Source organism: Chiroxiphia lanceolata, chromosome 3 (assembly GCF_009829145.1).
Source record: "Chiroxiphia lanceolata isolate bChiLan1 chromosome 3, bChiLan1.pri, whole genome shotgun sequence".
In the NCBI taxonomy this organism is placed as follows: domain Eukaryota; kingdom Metazoa; phylum Chordata; class Aves; order Passeriformes; family Pipridae; genus Chiroxiphia; species Chiroxiphia lanceolata.
The window spans coordinates 86,668,288-86,681,993 of record NC_045639.1 but is presented as its reverse complement, the minus strand read 5'-3'; positions in this window follow the sequence as shown (position 1 = coordinate 86,681,993).

The following is a 13,706-nucleotide window of genomic DNA, read 5'->3' as shown; positions in this document are numbered from 1 at the left end:
AGCAAAAGATATTAGACTCTGGCAAATGAAATGTTCTTTGAGTTAGGAAAAAATTATGTCTACTTTGTTAGGGGCTTGTCTCTCAGAAACGTGGTAAGTCAATGGTGCCCTTGTAGTGATTAATAGAGAAGCCATTCAGAGTTCTTGGGGTGGAGGGGGTTGGGTTTTTTTAATTACCGAGATAACTTCCTCATCAAATCCATTGCTCAAAGACAAAACAACTGTGTTTTACTCACTTTCACTGCTGTAGTGAGATGAAAAGTTGGTGATATATTCTCCCCAGAGGTCATCATAGCTACAAGCAAGGTTGTGGACCTAATATATACACACAGACTGGTGGACAAAGCCCAGTGTTTATTGTAGTATAAGAGAAACTGAACAGAAGGGAAGGAGGAGATTAAACAAGGCATTAGGAAAGAAGAGACACCTTCCCTACATGGCATCTGATGCTGGAGGCTGGAAGGAGGAAAAAGCACAGTCATTTAATTTTATTTTTTAATGAAGAACAAACACATGGCAACTTTAAGGGCAAAACCAGTAATATCTTCTTTCTTCTTCTGATCCAAACTCAAGAAATGTCTCAAACCCCTTTTGAGCCAGTACTCATGGCCTCACAGATTATTTCCACCAAAAAAACAAGTCAAGGGTAGAGTTGGACTTGGCAGTGACAAAGTTCTGCTTCCTTGAGGAAGAACATACCTTCTTCAATATTATTCAGTACTCCTAGCTTTCTTCCAGTGTATTTTCTACCAGAAAGATTCCTCGTGTCTCTCTCAGTCAGCATTTTCCACCCTTCCCTTGCAGCTGTGACCACTTGTCTCTGCCTCTTCTCTGGCTCTTTCTAGTCACAAACAAGCAACACATTCTGGCTGATGTTCTGATTCTTTGTAGCAGGGCCTATATAGTCTGAGCTTTTGTGTGAAATTAATATTACACCATTACATTACACTCTAAAAATGTTTGTACTAAAAAAGTTACAAAGTTAAGCACTCCTCCAAGCAACACACTTCAGCAGTATAAAATGTTTTTCCGCATAATCCAACTTTCAGAACAGCTCTTGGTTTTATAATGTCTAGCACAAGAGGATCTGATGTTGGTTGGCTGATAGATACAGCCATAATGAAAATTCTTAATGAATAATACTGACTGGGCAGTTCTGCCACTTCGTTTCTCACTGAAACAATAATTCAGAATTCACTGCTCAAAAATTCGTTTTCTTTTTCATTGCAATGACAGTTTCTCATCTGCAGGAGATAAAACATGAATATATAATGTTCAGACGAGAGGTTACACCTTTGCCCTGTACTATTGTCTTCAGTGCTGAAGCACAGCAATGGTTTTCTTTGAAAGCACAGCAGACAGCTTTTTTAAGTGGCCTCCCTGGCAAAGAGGACAGCAGCAGATGTCCAGTTCAGTACTTCTATCATGCACTCAGTGAGTTACAATTAGAGAGAGGTATATAGTCTTTAACCTTCAACAAACATGATCAGAGTAACTGGAATATTGTCTTGTATCTGAACTTCAAAATAACTTAACCCAGCTTAGAAAATACCTAGACAATACTATTTTACAATTTAATCAAAAGTGATTTTTAGACTTCAGATCTCAACTTTAACAAAATATTATTCCTCACTGATAGGGTTCAATTTAGCACCTCACAGAGATGCCCATGATGTCCCTGCTATTACCAGTTATCTCCTTCTCTCTCCATAATTATTAATACCATAGTTTACCTCCATATAGCATAGTAAAAGCAGCATATGCTAACAAAAAATACCTGAGTTCCCTAACAAAATGACTAGATATGATGTATTGACCATGACAGGATACACTTGTCATTTCTGGTGAGATTCATGGGACAATGCAATAGTTAATTTCAGAGAATTGCTGTGGTTGAAAAGAATAAAATAAAATAAAATACTATAGCCAATTTTCAAAAGATGTGGAACCTCGCTCTGTTTTCAAGCCATTCTCAACTTACATTTGAAACAACAAAACCCTAAAGAGTGCTGAGGAAATTCATGTACAGATATACACCTGATAGTTTCAATGCTTGTGTTTGCTTCACAGTAGGTATTATAGCTCTTCTTTTATCCTAACCTGGTAGCTTTGGAAGGAGGTAGGGATTTTTCCAGTCGTCATTTTGAATTGCATTCTGCTATTGTCTGATAGCATCACTAGCTGAAACCTTAGCCATGAAGTCAAAGTGAAGCCAGGCATGAGAAAATCTTTAGTACTGAAGGCCAACAATAAGGGCAGCATGACTTTGAATTGTTGTTTAAAGAACGAAAAGCCCAGTTTTGACATTCTGGTATCAAAGGAATTTTCTCCTTAAGTTGTCTTGCTAAAGGCAACAGGACTATTTAGTTTGTACCACCTGCTATTAGTAAAAAGCGAAAGAATCTAGTATTAAGAGGCAAATGACTACATTATAACTAGAAATATTTCTAATAAGTGTCTTTGAAGACAAACACTGCAGTTCTTCTGGTACAAGATATTAGATAATGATTTAAATTTAAAGCAATTTATATTTGTAAGATTGTAAGAGAACAGTAAATATCTGTAGCTCTTTGCATCTTCCACCAGGAATAGACCAGAAAATATTAAGCATATAATTTCCTAACAAATTAAAATTTGAAGTAGAGGTGAATACAGAAACAAAAGAGGGGAGAACATGAGATACTGTATTGCAACAACAGTGATTTACTCATTTTTGGGTGGTTCTGTGATGGTAAATGTTTGTAACATAAACAGACACACTGTTCATGAGCTTTTAAGGATCAGGACCTTGTTTACATTGGGGAAATGCGATCAAATAGCACGAACTAACAATTATGGTTTACAAGACAAGCTGCTTAGTATCGTATGAGTTTTGTAAGGCTCCTCTTCTCTAGCTGAATGTGTGGGACAAGAAAGCAATTAGTCAATATCCTTTGCTTTATTTTGAGATAAATTTTTTTTATCAGCTAAATGTCTTTTTTTTTTTCCTCAAAAGATACTTTCAAGCTTCAGGCTTTCTATGCTGTTCAGTAAAGCAGAACAGTACAGTACAGTAACTACAGTATAAGGAGCAAACAAGTAATGCCACAGTATTTTATCACATTGTTACTTTGGTAATATTAAATCACTGAACATGTAATTCATGTTTAGTGTATTATTTTCTTTAGTAAATCACCAGTAAAGGAAAGCAGTAACATTTTTCTTTAAAGTGTAGCAGGTGGACTGTAGTTAAAGTTTGTATCATGCAGGGACAAAGAATTAAAGAGCGTAACTGTAATTCTTACATTTCATAACATGTGAGTGCTTGATTTCACGGCTTTTTTTTAATGTAGCTTTTACAAGTGATTTTCTTTAAAAATTGGAGGAGGAAACCCCTAAAGCACCATAGTCATACCTGTATGGCACATAGGGGCTGAAATCTTTAGGTTTCCTGTGGAAACCACAGCTGCTGAAAGCAGCATGTGCTTTCTTGTAGCAGTAGCTTATTCTCTGTAGGTAGACCAGCACAAGAACATGTCTGCTTGGTGTGTTTCAGCAGTAGCAGCAGCCACAGAGGATTCAGGGAGCTTGGATATCACTCCAGGACCTGCTACACTATGTTTTCACATGACAGCTCTTCTACCTGCTTGCCTGTTCTGAGGATGATCCACTGATCAACAGTGCTTCCCTACTCACCCGCTCCTGCCAACTGCCCAAAATCTGCCTCATTCCTTCCATTTATTTTCATTTTGTAAAGTTCTTGGAGATTTGCTGATGCAAAAGAGTACTGGAGAGGCAGGTGCTCTTCCCAAACACTGCCTGTGAAACAGATTGGAACAAAGGAAGAATGAACCAGAAATAGGACCAAATCTGCCTGATCAAGTGACAAGCACCAAGAACAAGTGAAACCACAGATACAAGATCCATATCCTTCCACTGGTAACTGGTAACAAACCTGTTTTTCAGGTCTGGGTAGTTGCAATGGTAGAGAAGCTGAATTTCTCTGAGTCCTTCAGCTGTCCACAACGCAAATAATACATTTTGGGGTGATTGCTCATTTTCAAGTTAACTATCAGGAGAGTTCTGGAGCACACTGTTGCTTTCCTGCAGAGATGCTTTTTAATTTAGTCATCCTGGTCGGTATCTGACAGCCCTCTAGCACTAAAGGGCCTAGAGACCCTCTGTGAAGGGACGAGGTTGTGTGTCTGTCCTGAGAGGAAGGATGCAACCAGTGTTAGGTGAAAGACCCCTTTCACACAAGCTGCATGTCTGTCCAGGCCTTCATTCCACCCTCATCTTTGCATCCTACCCTCATCTCCACGTCCCACCATGTCTCTACATTCCACTTTTGTCTCTACATCCCACCCTTGTCTCTGCATCCTGCCCTCGTTCTCAGCCACTGAATTTTTCTTTTTGCTGGGGGTTTCCCCAGGAGCAGCTCTTAAGATCCAGAATGATCTGCTTGGTTCTCATTATTGCCATAGTATTTTATAGCAAGTTTCAAAAGTGCACTGAACTGATAGCACTGTTGTACTGAAACAGCTAGAAAATTTCTGTACTAAGGTATAGAGCACTGCCTTAGCTTGCACTCCCATCTCCTAAAGCCAGAGTTTTGTTAAAACACACGACTGAAAAGCTGAAGTCTAGAAACAGCATAGTACATATATTTGAATGGAATCTGCTTTTTTTTTTTTTTTTTTTTTTGGCAGCTGAATGATTTAATACATGAGTTTATTCAGCAAGTTTGGGAATAAGCTGCTGTGGCAGTAACTTAATGATGACAAACTCTGACTGCCAGGCAGTGTTTTTTATTGCAGGTCATTGCTGTCTTCAGTGTTTGAGACAAATGTTGGATTCATTGGGGGATCTTTCAGCAGAAGGATAATATGTTGAAAAGCAGCTCTGTCAAAATTACTTTGCTGTTGAACATTTTCTAGTAATCACAGGATCTGAAGTCTGATTTATTAATTAAAACCTATCAGCACATGCTCTAAAGAAACCAGCATGGCTGAACTATGTCCTTGTTAAATGAGATTAAAGGACATGACAAAAGTTTGTATAGTATGCCTCAGCCCACACTTCCTGTAAAGGATACAGCTTGTTTTTTTTCAAAATATGCTGAATATATTTTCTTTATATCTTGGTTTATTATGACTCGTGGGAGCAATTGTAAAACTGAAGCATACAAGAACTAAGCAAAAAAAAAAATAAAATAACTGGACTGCACAGGAGGAGCTGGCATATCCCAAGTGAATTATTCTCCTGTAAAGGAACAGAAAGGTATTTGGCCAGATTTTCTCCAAAAGGAACAAAAACTTTGAAAGAATCTTTGCTTAAACTTTTGTCAAGTAATTTTTCAAATAAATTTATTGAGCTATATGACACATAAAGAGAAATAGAGTATGCCTTAATATGAACAAAGGAAGACAGAATTAAAAACCCCTATTAATTAGCAACATGTAGCTGAGAGTATCATCCTATGACACTTTTGTGGGATTGCTGTCAGTAGTGCCTACTTCCACAGCATGTGACAAACTTGCAGTCTGCTCTGTTGGATTATTATAATGCACTGAGCTGTATGTTCAAATTTATCCTTGATAGGAAAACTACTCCCTGAGCCCCAGCAGGTAATGCTGTAGCCAGAAGTGGGCAGCTTGCTGCCAGGCTCCCTTGCCATCTCTGCTCTTCCAAGACTCCAAGCCCCAGGCACACCTCTCTCTTGTCTTTCACTTTTTTGCGGCTGTTGTGTTTTTGCACCGGTCTGTGCTTCTTCCTGGAATCTGGGGTTAGTGTGCAGCGCTGCTTCCCCACTGGCAGACTTCTAGCCTTTGAAATTCAGTTGAATGCTTCATGTGCTGTCAGCAAGATACATGGATGGTGGTGGGCTGGTGGTGTCTGAGGGAACTGAAGTGTTGATCAAAGCTGCTTTTTCCCCTCACTAATCTGTATCTCCCTAAGCCCCCAGCTTGGCCACAGAGACATTCTCTATTGTGAAACAGACTGGGTGCTGGAGGGACCTCTGCTCTGCTCTGACTCTGCTGGGAGGGGAGTGCCCTTCCTGAGTGCCATGTTCTCCCAGGGCTCCCAGGAACCCTGTCCCCACCACAACCTCACTGTGTCCACTTCCATCCCAGAATCTTCCAGTGCCTTTCCAGTTTCACAGAGCCAGCAGCAGCTCTTACCCTCTGGCAGAGGTGACAGAGGGATTAGAAAGCGCTTCACACAGAGTAGCAACATGGAGATAGCTGAATAATTTCTGAATTACTCATACAGGCAGTGACAGATAATAAAATCAGCATTGTTTGGTAGTGCAGTAGTTTACTGGGTATTACTGTGTCGCCAGGGTACTGGCTACCTCAACTTTGACCCAGCCTATACAGTTACTGCTGGAGGGGGATTTGTGAGCAGCCCATTGCCATCCTTTGTCTGATAAGAGAGGATTTTCTGGCCTTCTCCTACACCTTTTTCTGATCCTTTTCTGCCACACCAGAAAAAAAATGCAGGGGCCTTTTTCTGAGTCCTTCCTTCTTATGCCAAGGCACTGTCTAGGTGCACTCAGTTGCCTTTGGTTTCATCTCCACTGCTGTTCCAGGTCTGTTTCCAAGCTCTTCACACAGCCTGAGTAACGTGATACTTTGGGCTTATGGCATCACTTGCTAAGCCTCCTGATGGCAGTAAGCCCACCTCCATATTGCACTGTGCTGAGGTGGTGCCATTGTAGCCACGATCCAGCTGCTGCTTGTTTGCTCCCTCATGGGAAGCATGGTCCTGGTTATCCTGCTCTCTGTTTCCTGTGCAGGACAGGTGTCTCATATCCAGAAAGACTCAATGCAATTGTTCACCACAGTTACGTCTCTTTTGCTTCGGCTGCATCTGTTTCTGGTCTGCATCTGCCTGTTCTTTGAGGGTGTAATCAAAAATTGGTTTGAATGTTACCCCCTTGGGCACGGAATCAATGGCAGAGGCTGCTGCCACGTACCGATATCTCACCTGAGAACAGCCCATCCACATCCTTCCTCGAGCATTCTCGTGATAGTCCACCTTCAGAAACCACAGGAATATTGCAGAGCGATTGCATGACTCCTGGCATTAAATGTGAATGTGCTGGGTATGACATTTTGCCAAGAGCAGACTGGGATTTCATACAGCAGTTCACCACAGGTACTTACACACTCTGTTGGACATGAGTGCTTGGCTAGACAATATGTTTTACCTTGGAGTAACCGGCACAAAGCACTGATGTGCTAGTGCTTGTGGGAGCAGATGGCTTGCCTATTTTCCTCCAGACATTAAGGTTCTGAATCCATAACACATCTCTTCCTCAGATTCACAGAAAGCTGCAGAGGAACCGTCTCCTGTCAAATTTCTTCTCCTGCCTGGTGGGACCAACTCCAAACTCAGCTATTCACATTGCACTGTTTATTTCTGAAAACTTATACTCTAGAGTTTAAAACTAAGTGCTGAAAGTGGTGAGGAAAACCCAAGCAAACCACAGCATGTGTGACTAAAAGCAAGATGATAATAAGTGGTCCTTGAGACCTAGACAATCCCTTCTCTGTGAATCACCAGGGACTTGAATACAGGCCCTTTGGTGGGCAGCAAGGCAGCTAGTGTGGGCTGTGTATGGGTGGCCCACCAATACCAAATCTGGGGAGAACTGTAATACCAGAACTCTTCTTGAGTTTCTGAAATTCAAGCCTGTCTCTTGCATGTTACAATATGGAAAGTATGCTGAAGGACCATATCCAGCTCCAACAGGAATTTTCTCTGACCTTTTGACAACTACCTGTTGTATTGCCTCCCCAGCTGGAAAAATGGAGAGAGTAGTTCCCTAACTCAATAGACAGCTCAGATTTAAATTTAGTAGGTACTTTTAGAAAATACTTCAGGATTCTTGGACAGGCAGCTTTGTGCAAGTACTTCTGGCTATCACTGCTGTCTCCTTAGGGATGAGAAAAGGATGTACCAAATACGATAAGAATAGCAACAGAGGACTGATACTGCTCGTTTCCAGGATGGGTGAGATGAATGCCATTTTCTTATTTGCCTTCATAAATCATCTCCCTTTCTCTTTTTTTTCCTTAGGAGTTTTCATAAGGAGTGCTGATTTCCACCTTATATGAAATGGGCAAAATGTCATCAGGGAGGTCCAGCTATTAAAACAAACTGGTAAGAGTTTTCATGCCCTTATTTCCTGATGACAGAAAGGACTTTCGATTTTATGCATAACAAAAGTTTTGGTCCACAATGGCAAGAAAATTACTTATCTTCTATATATTTGTTTCTGTGGCATTAGGTAATTCTGTGTTCAAGAAACACTTTCCTGTACACATAAACACACCAAATCTCTGGTGGAGAACATCTAAAGAGAAATATGAACTTACCTTAATAAATAGGTACGATACATTGGCCGTTTGGCAGATCCTTGCTGAGCAGTGCAGGAACACTAGGGTGCTTGGAATTCAGTCCTATTGTCCCCAGGCTGAATTGCTTTGAAAAAGGTCACATGAGGAGGAAAGGAAGTTTTGACTTTCACATGCCTGTTATTGCTAAGGAAACCACTTCCTTGCTATTCACATATTCAGCATGTCTCCAGTTTTGGCACTCTGACAAATGACATCGTGCTACTGCATCGAGTAACAAAGAAGGGTGGAGAAGGCTGTTAGACAACTTGAAGTGTTTGAAATGCTAGTACAGCTTTTGTAGGACTGTCAGACTTCAAGTGGGCTCTGTGAGAGTAAGCAGGGTCCTTTGTTAGCTGCAGATGGGATACCTGGAGTTTAGAAATGTGGAAAAAAGGTTCTGGGCTACACGTCAGCAAGCTCAGGTAGCCTGGAGGTTTCCTGGGTTGTAGCAATGACAATATTCTTACACCTCTGTGGATACTGGGAGACAAGTTTTCTGATACAAATATACCTGAATTATTCTCTGTGCAGAATTTATTTCAGCTTTCAAGTGCATACTTGCCTTTTCTTTGGCATTTGGATATCAGAAACTGAGTATGCGTGGTATGTGGTGATTTCATTAAAAGTACTTGGATTTGAATTTCAGGCCTGCAGGACTTTTCCCATTTTTCTGACTTCTTACTCAAGAAATTAGAAAGATTGACAAGCTACCGTTGGTCAGGACTGAGAATCTCTACCAATGTGGGGATATTTTAAAGAGGACTGAAGCAAAATTTCTTTGAGGTAACGTATGCGCAAATCTCAATCTGACAAGAGCAAAATGTATCATAATTAGGCTTATTTCTACTCAGAGATCAAAAAAAAAAGTCTAGTATGCTTCAGGATACAAGTGGGCTTCTCTGTAAATATACAATAGCTACTGACATTACTGGGACCAAGTGTGAGGCATGCACAAATCATAGGAATTGAACGGCTAAAGCTCTGCTCAATTTACTGGCAGGCTACTGAGCTTTTGATATGTCAAGATCTATTTGTCTAAACGTTATCTGCAAAGACAACATAATGTAGTGAACTGAGCCTGGGACTGCGGAGGCCAGAAATCAATATTCTAATCTTGGCCCTGCTTCAGATGCATTTGGTGGCTCCAGAGTAGTTGTTTAATCTCCCTGCATGCTTACCAGAGATAAAACAGTTCAAATATAATAAACTCCACTGAAGAGCTGCGCAGATCAGTTCACAGCTTCTGTACACTTCTTTGAAGACCTGAATTGTTATATAAATATTACTATTACATGCAGGACTTTGTCTCTAGGAAAATACATACCGTGTATCTTAGGATTTGAAATGTCAGGTCTGTTTTCTAGCAGATGCCCTTGCCCCATAGAGGCTTGATGCACAGCCTGGTGGAAACCCAGAAGCCACAAGGGTATCTGCCGTGATACTATCTTTTTCCCTGCCTCCCCCCCTTTTTTTTTTTCCAATCTGTTAAAACAGAATTACTTAAAAATGATTCAGCTGTTTTCTTTCAGAGAAAATCCTCATTTTTATTCTGTTCATGGCAGGAGTATACAACACCTCAACAGAAGTTATTTGCTTAATGCAGAAATAACAAGAGAAGGACCTATATATGGCCTGTTTATTAGGAAGAAAGACTAAAAAGTAGTTGTGATTTCTTCTGGGTTCAAAAACCCTTGAAAATGTGCTGGGTTTCATGTTTCACTCATTTTCCCCAATATCATAGTTTCTGAGTAATCATCTTACTAGAGGCTTAGCTGAGCTGCACTCATTCCCAAAGATCTCAGAAGTGTTACCTGAGGTGAGACAAAAGATAAGTCACAATGACTTTCTTCAGCTTTTAAAAAACAAAACGAACAAACCAAAGAAATTAACCCACCAACACCACCACAGATTACCTTCTACAATATAGGAAAGGAGAGAAATACTGGCTGTATCTCTCTTCCATGCAGCAAATGAGTTCCACCTACAGAGGACAAGATGCAACCGGACATGCCTATCTCGTATTGGCCTTTTTAGCCACCAACGCGCTTGCAACAAACGCGGGTAGAGCCCTTCCCAAATCTTCGTTCGCGAAGCCCAGCCACGATGATGACAGAGGCCAAGAATACCAGCTCTTGTCCAGCCCAGAAGAGCAGCAGTTTATGAATTGTTCTTGAAATTGTTTATGAGCGGACATTTTGAAACTGCTAAGAAAAAAGCAAGTGCTAAAACAATAGGGTCTACATTTACTGGTATGTATATTTGTTTTACAGTCATTAGTCCCTGCAGAAATGAGCCCAGTACCTCTAATGGTCCAGGGTTTTGTCTCCTGTACTAGTCAGCCCTCATGATGCTGTTATAAAACAGTTGTTAGCACGGGCTGTAACCGGCAGGTGGTAGCAAGGTTTTGTGTAGCATCAGAAAAAGCTGGAAATATTTGATTTGGTGAGGAGGCAGCAGGGAAAGCAGTGCATGGGGGTGATACACTCACGGCAGCCGGGGTTGCTAAGCACACAGCCTGCTATGCCGCTAAGCAGGCAGGACCAGGCAGAGCCATTAAGTCTGGAACCAGCTGAGTATTTAATAAGCTGCATGCTACCATGCATTTACATAGCTTAAGTTGTAGTAAAGCCCTAGGAGTAAAGGGTCAAAAGTGCAGGGCTGGAGGGCTAAAGCCCATGCAGACTGCATCGTATCCTGTCCTCAGTGGAAAAAGGACTTGGGGAGGAACCATAAGAAAATGAGCCTCATTCCAACCAAGGAGAACTTTAAAGGCCAAAAGGCAAGAATGTAAAAAATGTAAATGTAAAAAATAATTGAAGTTATAGCACATGTGACGAGGTCTGGCAAAACTCAATTATACAAAGGTTGCAGGGTATCTACATGCCCCCAATAAACCAAGCATAAGGAGTTCAGTGGAAAGGAAAATGAGACTCCCCTCCTTTGTGGTTTACATGTCTAAAACAAAATGACTCTGTGCTTGCCCTGTGTGCTTTTAAGATTCTGTCATATGAATCATTTGACACTTATTTATTTCCCAGTGTGTATATATAATTATACCCCTGGGCATCATCTTCACCCTGGAACTGCCAGCTTAAGTTGTAAGCGACCAGAGTTCTGCCTCATGCAGGGACTCTCTTCAGCAGGCTCTCTGGCCTCTCCCTATTCTCCCCCTTGTTAGCAAAGGCTGTTTCAATACAGAGCTACCAACTTTGGACAGGCGAACCCATGTCTGATTTCACTTCCTCTAGCATAATCACAGACTTCAGTGACTGTGCTTTTTGCTTTTCATTTATACTGACGTAACTGAGATTGAAATCTGTCCCACAGCAAATATTTATCAGAGCATATCAAAGGAAAAGCAGACCAGAAGAGAAACAAGCAAAACAGCGAGTGCCATTAAACTTTGCCAAGTTAGATTTCAAAGTCAACGAAAACTACCCCAGAGACACAGAGATAAAATGTAGGACAAAGTAGAATGCTGAAAAAAATAAATTTCCAAACACTGGTGTCCTACAGGACAGTTTTTAATTACTTGTAACTTGCAAAGATTAAGAAGCAAAACCCACACAGAACTAACAATACATGAACAAAGTCAATGATTACTGCTCTGATGGTTTTGTTAATGTCTTGGCTTTGATATGTATACCCATCATGGCCACCTGCACAGGTCAGGGACTCTTTTCTACAGAGTACTAAGAAAGAAACAGAACAACATCCACAACTGGCTTTCTAAATGATATAAAATAATGGTATGCCACACTTTAATTAGATAATTAAAACTGCTGCTGCTTTGCTAGATGCCAAGGACACCCAGTTTCTTGGCAACAGACCTCTAATTTTCCTTCTTTGATATCCAGGTCACAGCCATTTGGATTAGATGCTCATTTCCAGCAGCAGTGCACAGCAGGGGTACACAACTTCCCGCCCTGCTGTTGGTATCTCCCTTAAGTTCAGCATCTTGCAACTACATTTATAAAAGCTGTTGAATGTTAAAGCCCTTATAAAGGGTAATTTCTCAGTATTCGCAAAGGTCAGGGGACACATAAGCATATTTAAAAATTAGGCAGTCCTGTGCAACACTAGCAACTTCTTACATCATGGCAACAAAGTCTCATCCTGTTCTAGCTAAAGAACCTGACTGAAAGGGTAAAGCAAGAGAGAGAAAAACTCTTCCATCCCCAGCTCTCCAGCTTCTTCAAAAATAAGGTCTACCCCATCCCTGACCATTTGCTATCGCTCCCCCTTACAAGGAAGAGAAGGGGTCTACCTGCTGTCCAGATTTGGTGAGGAAATCACATATCTTTACTGAGCAGCATTAATTTGGTCAGCTAGCTGGAAGAAAAACATGTAGCCCTGAACGCTGGTACCAGCGCTTTGCCTGAGCTGATGTCATTTGAACTGAAGAGCAAACTGCAGCCTAAGGATTATCAAATGTCATCAATTCATATGCAAGGCACAGTTCCCACATGAACTGGAGAGGCATAACAGCTCATGCATGTTTTTGAAAAAGACTTTTTCATGCGAAAGGAATATAGAGCATGCTACCAAGGGGCAGGTTAGACAGAACAAATCATACAGACCAGAGGGTAGTCACACTGCTTAATGCACTGCTGGAAGGTGCCCAGCTAGTCTGGTGATAAGCAACAGAAGAACCTATAGAGGATAATGCTCTTTGTCAAGTGCCAGGAATTTATTACATTATATTCCTGAGAACAGCTAAGGTGAATTAACCACAGTAGACATTTACTACTCCTTCTGACCTCCCTGAGATCCTGTCTGTAGTGCTGCTGTGGTTGCCGATACCTTCTCAGCTGGTGTGAACCTGTTCAAAGCTAACCAAAAGCCAACTGTCAGGGTTAGCGTAGTGCCAAGCCCTTGCCAATAAACCACCCAGCAGGTGTATTAGCTTATGCTTGATGTTACACTAACCATCACTTGGGTTTTGGTCAGCTTGGACTGTGACCACAACAGGCTTACATCCACTAGGAAAACATAACAAATAAACAGAGCTTGACAAAGATGGTACAGCAGGTGTTACAGCAGTACTGGCTAAATGCTCCTCCCCCCAGCTACTTCAAGCAAAGAAAATGTTACTAGGTATATGATTTCTAGAGAGAAGCTAATCTGACAAAGCTGGTATATGACAAGATACTTGTTTTCTTGTGTACAGCCTGCATCCATGCCTATGTATCACCATTTAGCTCTACAAAGCACCCCTCAAGTTTGATTCTTTTTCATTTGAGCAATTTCATGAAAACAATGCTGCAAAGTGAATTTTGACCGCACTCATGGAGATCATATTTTCTATTACCTGTCCTGAAT